Source organism: Daphnia pulex, chromosome 7, assembly GCF_021134715.1.
Source record: "Daphnia pulex isolate KAP4 chromosome 7, ASM2113471v1".
NCBI classification, from domain to species: domain Eukaryota; kingdom Metazoa; phylum Arthropoda; class Branchiopoda; order Diplostraca; family Daphniidae; genus Daphnia; species Daphnia pulex.
In genome coordinates, this window is record NC_060023.1 from 5,552,632 (window position 1) to 5,561,614 (window position 8,983).

Below are 8,983 nucleotides of genomic sequence, written 5' to 3' on the forward strand. Positions count from 1 at the left end.
CCATTATAAAAATCAACGTTCTCTTTCAACTAAAAAGAAATACCAAGAAAGTCACACGGCATTAACGCCATTTCACGAGCAATCAAGACACACATTTTACGAGGAAGAATCCAAAATATAAAAAAAATACCCTTTTACCAGTCAACCCAAAACATTGACCCTTCCCAGAAAAAAACCAAGCAATGTATGAGCACTTGTTGACTTCTACACAACGACCCATATTTCAAGTCGCTTTTCAGAATCATCGCTTCTCACGACGGCAAAATGTAATTTACTAATCGTTTAGGCAGAAAACCAACGTTTTTGTTTTCCGCATTTTACGAGGAAGAAAATAAATAAGAAGTTACTCTACTACCAATCAACCACTGACCTTGACCCTACCCAGAAAACAACAAAATGGAAAATAACACTATGACTTGTACAAAATGGACCAATTTGTGAATCGGTTTTCAGAACCACCGCTTCTCAGGGAGATCAAATGCCACTTACTAATCGTCGTTTAGGAAGAAAACAAACGTTTTCCTTGAAAATAACCAAAAGGATCTCGATGCCTGGCATCGAGATTCCTCGAAAACAAACGAACACCGAAGCGATACAGAAACTACAATTGGCCATAAGTGACTTAGTCATTCTTTACAGGACAAGCGTCAAGTACAGAACAACTTTTTTTCTCTAAAATCGCTGCTGTCTTCTGTATTGAAATGTCAAAAGCCAGAGGACCCATACCGTCAACCTTCACGAAAAGGAACATCCCGCTGGTAAAGCTGAATGAAATTTCAACCTACAGCCAAAAGTAAGTATCATCTAACGTGTCGATGACTTTGTTTTTATTGGTGAGTTTATTCAAATTATAATAATTCAACTGTTTGTTTTTTATTTATAGAATACGATTAATTGGACGTGTGGTATACGTTTCGTCCCTTATAAGAAACCTCACCGGAAAAAAAAACTACCATGCTGAGGATGGTTCTGAAAGACGAAACAAAGGAAATTTTCGGAATCTGTTATGCCAAATTGGCCAACGATTGGGCAAAACATCTTTACGTAAGAAAACATTCTTTTAATTCATTTACAACAACTGTAATATAATTCGTTTTTTCTTTCTTTACAGATGGATGCCGTCTACGAGTTTCAGCTAATCCAAGCATCGAATACGGATTTAAAAATTGTTTCGGAATACAACGAACAATTGCGCATCAATTTCAACTTTGATGCTAAATTAAGTTACTCAATACTTTAAAATATATTTTCACATATCTCTGATACTATTGTTTTCTTTATTTTTCCCACATTACAGAAGATTCGAAATCTCCGTCCAGCGATTAACATCCCGGACATGGAGTACACCAAACTAGCATCCGTTTGGGAGGACGGAAGCCAACAAACGTTTTAAGTAAGTACGGGTTAACGACATTAGAAAACAACTAAGATAAAAAAACGTACTAACATGTTCATCTTTCCCTTCTTATCTTTCATTTCTCTTTTCCAGATATCATCGGACAACTAGTGAGCTGCCTCGACCCCGTCAGACCCAGAAGCCGGCTACGACAACATTCAGCAAGACTACGTGATTCAAGACGCAACAAAACAAGTAAGCTATTTTTAAAAACCATTTACACAACCAGCATTTTACACTAACCACTATCTTAATGTTAACAGGTAGCGATGACCATCAAAGGCGATATGCTGTTCAAAAAACTAAAGTTTTTCCAAAGCCGTACATCCAAGGAACCAGTCATCATCCGGATAACACGGGACAATCCCATCAGCAATGATGAAGGGGAATTCCTTTTGTCGACGAGCAAGAATCAAACGTAGAGGTAGTAGAGGAATCAAAAATATTAAAAAAATTCAACTTAACATTTAATTTCCATTCAAATTTAGGTCTTATTACAATCCTCTACTCTTTATAAAACATTCACGGGCGACGGCGACAGCAGCCAAAACAGTTTGGTAGAAAAAAGAAAAATGGAGGAGGCGAACATCGAAGAACCAGAAAACAAGAAAAAATATGCGAATGAAAAATGTCGACAGAAAATGTATCCCATATCATTGCCGAATTTTGAAAAATTAAAAACCTTTAACCTTGTATGCTCCGTAAAAAAACTCTGAGAGTTGGCTAATTCATTGGCGTGTTACACAGAAATAAAATATTTCACAAATTGTCGAGAAATGTCTCTTTACTTCCTTTTCATAGTCCATGGCAACGAAATTCAAGAAAAAAATCAATATCGAACGGTTTCTTGCAAGCTAAACGGAAAGTTGCTTTTTAAAAATAAGAACTTGTTTTTTTGTTATTTAGACGTACACCTCATAGTGGCCAACATACATGAATGCAACCATTTATTTTTAAAAAAGCTCCCTCTACCGTTGTTATGCAATGGAATATCCCAATCTACATTAAACCGGATTGCCAATATACTCTGAAAGTGGAATCATTTATTGTTTAAAAGCCGTCAGAAAAGCGCCCTCTACCGGAAACATGCAGGGAAAAACGGAAGGCCGACATTTCTGAAAACACAATAATATTTTTTTTAAAGGAAAAAAACGTCCAAAGCGCCCTCTACCAAAAAAATGCAAGGAAAGAAACAAAACAACGGATGTAGCGCTATTCCTAAAAAAAGAATTGGTTATTTTAAGAATGACGCAAAAAACAACCTTTTATATATAAAGAAAATATATAAAGAAAAAATGCAAAAAGTGGCGTCATCGGACATCAAATCGAGCTTAGCAAGGACTCGACAGAACAAGGAAGAACAATCTCCATCAACCAGCAGAGAATTCCGATGTGCCAACTCTTGTCCACCAACAAGTGTTACACGGCTTCGGTTTTATACTGGGAAGATAACGCGGACTATATACAAGAAGGGGGTGGATGGTCACGACTTTTCATCGAGACCCACCTTTTCGTATATAGTGACCAACGTGCATTGTTCCTGAATACATACTCACTTTCCCCGAGATTTGAACTCGGGCCCTCTCTTATGGTTGACATACTCATTAACCAACCATCTGATAGGGTACATATAATCATATTAAAAAAAGTAGTCTTTTTTATTACTATTTTTTTAAATTAATTTTTTTTTTCTTGTTTGTCGATGATTTCGATTTTAGGTCAATAATTACTTCACCCGTACCGGAAATTGAACTCGGTAACTAATGAATTTAAAAATAAATTCATAAAAAGGTCGGACCTACAGGGAAACTCACGAGCGAAGTAGTTTTCGTATTAATTACTCTGTGATCGGAGTTTCAGACTCCTGGTATGTTTCAGTGTTTATTTAAATGGTTAAATCTCTTTATCACTTTTAAATCACTTTAAAAACTATATTACGAAATCAAGACTGTTCAAGGTAGTATGTCTTTCCATTATCGTGTGATTCTTACCCTTGAACAGCATCCCCCCTTTATGCTTTCGTGCAGCGAGTCGCCGCGTTAGCAGATCTCATTGAGCCTTATTTAAAATGGTTTTATCCAAATTTTATTATTAATTCAAACAATTTGATAACTTAAATCGATTCATTTGATTTAATCCAACATTTTTCAGTAGAAATTATTAATAACATTTTGCTTGTTTGCCAATGGATTCGATAAATAATTAATTCACGGCTTCACCCGTAATGGGAATCGAACACTGGACCATTCGTGTGCCAGGCATACTCGCTCTCACAACGCCTCCTGTGGATTGCAAAATGATTGAAACAAAAGCAAGTTATACGTTCATCGTCAAAACATGGCGCTGCTCTTCACAAAGATATCTGAAAATGCTACTACTGATATATATGTTAATAGTAAAATTAGAGAAAGACATAAAAAAACCATACTAACCTAAAAATTTTTATTTCATTACTTTGAAAATATAATAATTAAAAACAATTCAGAAAAGGTCGGACCTAGAGGGAAACTCGCGAGCGAAGCGAGAGGTCGGATTAAAAAGGCGTATTTTTGAGCTACACGTATAGAAACTTTCAGCCACGACTGTATACAAAAAATAGATAAAACATGAATAACGTTAAAGTGTAAGGCCAGGCGTATTTAACAAACAATCCTCGACTCAACTGCACCGATTTCCCCCCCATTTTTCCCATTCTGCTATGGGATATGAAAATTAAAAAAAAAAATACAGGATTGTTCATTTTTCCAAATTTGATTTCCTTATTTTCACGGATTGTAAAAATTCCCTGTCTTTCAGGAGATATTTAACTTTGAAATTCCTTTTTCTTTATTTCGTCAATTTACGTGAGTGTAGTATCCTTTTGGAGGGAAAAGGGGCAAGGGGAAAAACTAATTTATTCAAAAGTTGTCTCGGCCATCCCTCTGTACAAATCCAAAAGGAATTTATATTCCGGATTTGATAGTTATTAATAATTAAGTAGAGGGCTCATTTGGCCAGTTTCACCCAGACTAGCCACCATTTTTTTAACGGTCCCTCGCGCTCCTGGCGGATGAGAGCCGAAGTTCTCGGTCTTCATAGTAAAGAGCTCGGTACTTATTGTCCCAAAGTACGGAAAATCAACTTTGGTCGATGGAGTGTAAGGTATTTACTTTTCCATACTTTTTAAAACCCTATAGATGCAAGATTAAATTTTCAAATTTTCTCATTGGATTTCATGATAACATGATAAAATTCGAAGATTCAGTATAACGAGAGTCATCCCAATATAGACCTTATTAAGATCCAAAGGTATGAGTCAAGCTGACCCCTTAGCGGCGCGTTGCAGTGTGAAGGGGTGCCGTGAACAGCAGATTTTTATTTGGCTCGCCCGATGTGGTTGCAAGCCAGGCTTTTCGGGTTAATCCTGCCTGAGGGAAGAAAAGGGAGGAAAGGAAAGAATGAAAAAAAGAGGGGACCAGACTTTCCTTTTCTACCTTTTTAAAATTAAAATATACTTGACATCAACACCGAAAAATGTCAATAACTGTTGTATAATATAAAAAAGATGAACGATACACTTAATAAAGTTGATGGATGCTCATATAAAACAATAAGTTTAACGTAAAATGTTAAATTTAAGCGAAAAAACCTTCCTTTCCGTATACTTCTCCATGGAAAGTATGACTGACCCGGACAGCCAGCGCACCAAGCGGATGCCCCAATTTTATTTTCAAGAATTAGCAGACGAAACGTCAAAATCGGGTCTAGCAGACGACAGTTAGTAGACCTCTTATTTATAGATCATGATTCGTTCTTTCGAGCTGGAGAGGAAACTCAAAACAGCAAAAAGAGCAACAGCAGGAAACACTTAGTTTGAACTAGAAACAGAATAAAAAAGAGTTAAGTGGTTGGGTCCAGCTTTGGATTCAAGAATATTTTTCACGTGATCCAGGTCAGCCGGATCGTTAACGCGGACAATGATGCTATTTCTCTTCGATCAAATGAGGGCGGGAACCGAGCCACATCCACACCGGAATCAAGAAGTTTCTCAATCCCAGCTAAGGAAATACGGTCGGCAAGTGCCGATCCGACGGCGAAGTTGGCTATTAGGACAGGTGCTTGCCAAACTCTTGTGGCTGGGGTATAGGAAAGTATAGCCTTTGTATGCAGAAAGCCCAGGACGCCGGATTGCTGAGGCTCAGTAGAAGAGGTTGAGGGAGAGGCGCGATTAACGTAACGAATATTTATTGCCTTGGCAAACGTAAAGCTCAACGTTGAGCAGCATAGCCTTTGCAGCTTCGTGACGCAATCATGTTAGAGATTGATAGCAGCTCGGAGTTTGGCACTGATGGCTTCTTTGCTTGGCGAGTCAAGCTGTGCGAGTTTTTTGTCTTCGGTAATGCTGGATAGGTCCTCGTAGCGGACTTTCTTGGATGCAGACAGACCCTCCTACATACTGCTGTCGGTGGATAGCAGGCTTTTGGAGTTGTGTCTGGTCGTGGGTGTTGAAAAAATGTCAGGGTCTCCTCCAGCAGAGTCGATGCCTTCTGAGAGGCAACTCAACTCAACTCAACATGAGCCTACTGTTTGCTGGCTTCTTCTGGGAGGCTTGGAAGCATGGCTTGCTGCAAAATTTCCCTGAGTGCTTTTTGTGGAGTTGGAACAATGATTGAGACACGTCTAATCTAGCAAACGGTAAAAATTTTGCTGAGAGCACGGAGGCCCCTTCGCGGAAGAGGGTTGAATTACTGCCGAGATCGATCAACACAGTCATCGGCACTAGCTACCGCTACCCATCTGAGACTACGGCTTCCAGCTGGATGACTCCAAACGCGATCAATTCCGCCTCTATCCACAACATGATGGGACTTCACTTATCGATGGGCGGATGCATTAAGCTGCAGTGGATGATGAGGTGATTCGCAGCTTCCAGCATTGTAGGCTGCACGGTGACTGCGAGGTAACGAGCGACGTGACGCACGCCAAAAAACACAGACGAGCCCTCGACCTATCACAAAAGTTGTCCGCTCGCTTACTGAGAGAGCTTTTAAGAAGGTAAAAGTTGGATGGTTATTATTGCCTTTGCACTTAAAACAAAGGTCGGTTAGACTACCAACCTTTGTCCTACCGACTTGTGTGCAACAGTTTTGATTTCTTGTCGTGTAGAAGATCTACCACCGTTATATATCTGCACATTGTTTTTTTCCAGGATGATTCAGCTGTTGTTGTGGTTGCCTTGAAGAGTTGCTTGGCTTCTAATGGTCGGCTGCAATTGAATATGGGTTTTCGTTGGCAGAGGCCCGTGCACCCAACTATACACCAAACTTATTCATTGTCCAACTTCCAGGCCGACTCGGTTGCCGTAATTTCATGAGAACCGGTCTTCAATCTAGAGTTTCTGTGCCAGGCGCTCGATGTCACCATGGCCCGATTCTTCTACGCCACTACAATTAAGAAGCAGTGCCCCAATCTACTCTGCATAACCACGGAAGGATGTCGGGTCCCCGCCTTTCAGGGCTTGGAGGCATCTCCGTTTCCTTGCCCGGGGCTTAGAGTTGAGCGGCCAGCATCATCATCATCATCATCGCCGTTCGGCTGCCACACGTTTTCTTAAACCGACACAAAAGCATCTTTGTAGGTTCTTTCACCATCGCCGAGTTCACAGATGATGTTCACCTGCCATTCCTCTTCAAATGACCAATTGTTCACCTTAGACTTTCTGGTGTGATGTACAAAAGCATGAAAAGCTCCATACATTCAAACCAGTCTACCGCTCGTCCGACATAAATTTATAAATTCATGCGTAACGATGAAGGACAATTCAAATTAGAAATCAAAATCATGATTGATACATTGATTTTTCTATATTTTTTTTATTGATTGATTTTTATTTAAGTTACATTTTTTATTGATCTTCCGAACACTAACTAAAAGTGTTCACCATATTGTCACGTGGAGATCACGTGACACACCCCGCGCTCATCTCCTTTCTTGGAAACAAGCAAGGACGAGTGTACGGGTAAATTTGACCTTACTTTGTCTGAATGTCGCTTTAGCATCACAGGACGTTTACACCTTCTCAATTGCTTCGGGGAAAACAAGCAAGGGCGAATGTACTCAAACTATCGGCCTTGCTTTGTAGTAAATGGTTAAGTGTATCTTCTTCTTTCGTAGAAACAGCATGGGCGGATACAACAGGCCTTGCTCAGTAATAAGTCATAAGTGTTATCGGCGTTATTCGTAGAAACAGCAAAGGCGAAAGCACTCGATGATTAAACCTTGCTGTTCGCTTACCATAAACAGGCGGTGTAGTGTCTCTTGTACATGGCCTACTGAAATAACGGCCCAACAGCTCGCTATCTCCCTGTTGCCGAATGGTTCCCAGCCCCTACCCCTTCCCATCCCCTACTTTTCATAACCAGAGGGTCGTAAGGTACATCAGAAAGTTCCTCATTCCATTTCATCTTTCCGCGGTTTAAAATATTTTTGATCGTCAGTCTGTTTTGTTGGTTTTGTTTTCCTTGCCATCATGCTTGCCATCCGTGGTGATGACTTATTGTCTGTGCATGGTATTCATAAGAAATAAAAAATTGTTAATTTAAAAATTATATGTATTGATGTCCTTAATTTCAATTAATTATTATTTTTTCTTTTAGGCATGTACAACAATTACAAATGTGGACAGGGAACCATAATCTGACTGAATGATAGATTGAAATCTGTACCCTCCATTAAGGTTTGGATTACTGGTTGCTTTTAGTTAACTTGAATATCTAGTTATTAATCAATTTATTCTCAAAATTAGGTAACTTCAAGTGATAAAACAGTGAGCTCTTTTATTGCTCGTGACTTACATCAACATTCTACATCCACTCCTCATTCTATCACAATCAGTTGTTCACGAATGAAATCAACATTCTAAATTCACTTTTTTTTTACACTTTGAGTGGTGATGTGGGCTACGACTTCTATCTGTAAGCCTGTTTGACTTTTAGTGAAGTCGAGTTTAGTTGAATGTCAAGTTATTAATCATTGTGATTCAGTACTAGGCAACTACAAGTTATACCAGAAAGGATTCCCTCTGACTCAACGGTCTCATGACGGATACAAAAGTGGATCCACTTCTCATTCTAACACCCTACATGGAAATTCAGAATTGTTTGTTTTCCTTGTAAGCATTATTTGCTTTTCGTTTTGTTCAATATAAAGTTATTAATCGTTGTGTTTGAATAACAGGCAACAACAAGCTATACAACAGTGTGGACTCCTTCTTCGGTCGTGGCTGAGATCAACATGGTAGATCAACTTCTCTATATAACACACTCAGTGGTGATCTTGACTTCACAGTCATTTGTACCATCCGTAAGCGTTATTATGGTTTCAATCGGTTCTGGTAATTACACTTCTCATCCTAACGCCATCCCACTTACTTTTTATTTTCTTATCTCTCCGTAAGCATCAATTGATTTTAGAATAGTTGAATGCAAAGTTTTTATTCATTGTGATTTAATTCAAGGCAACTACAAGTAAACAACAGTATATCCTTCTTTCGATTAAGACTTACATCAAAATTCTATATCCATTCCATCTCTGTTATTTACAATTGTC

At 38.9% G+C, this 8,983-nt stretch overlaps 1 long non-coding RNA gene across 1 annotated transcript; it reads left to right on the plus strand.

Moving 5' to 3' along the window:
* Positions 1 to 7,884: 7,884 nt before the first annotated feature.
* Positions 7,885 to 8,983, plus strand: LOC124198477. The gene is made up of 5 exons (XR_006876577.1): positions 7,885 to 7,944; positions 8,032 to 8,111; positions 8,181 to 8,349; positions 8,419 to 8,546; positions 8,612 to 8,983. It is a non-coding gene; the product is annotated as an uncharacterized LOC124198477 (long non-coding RNA).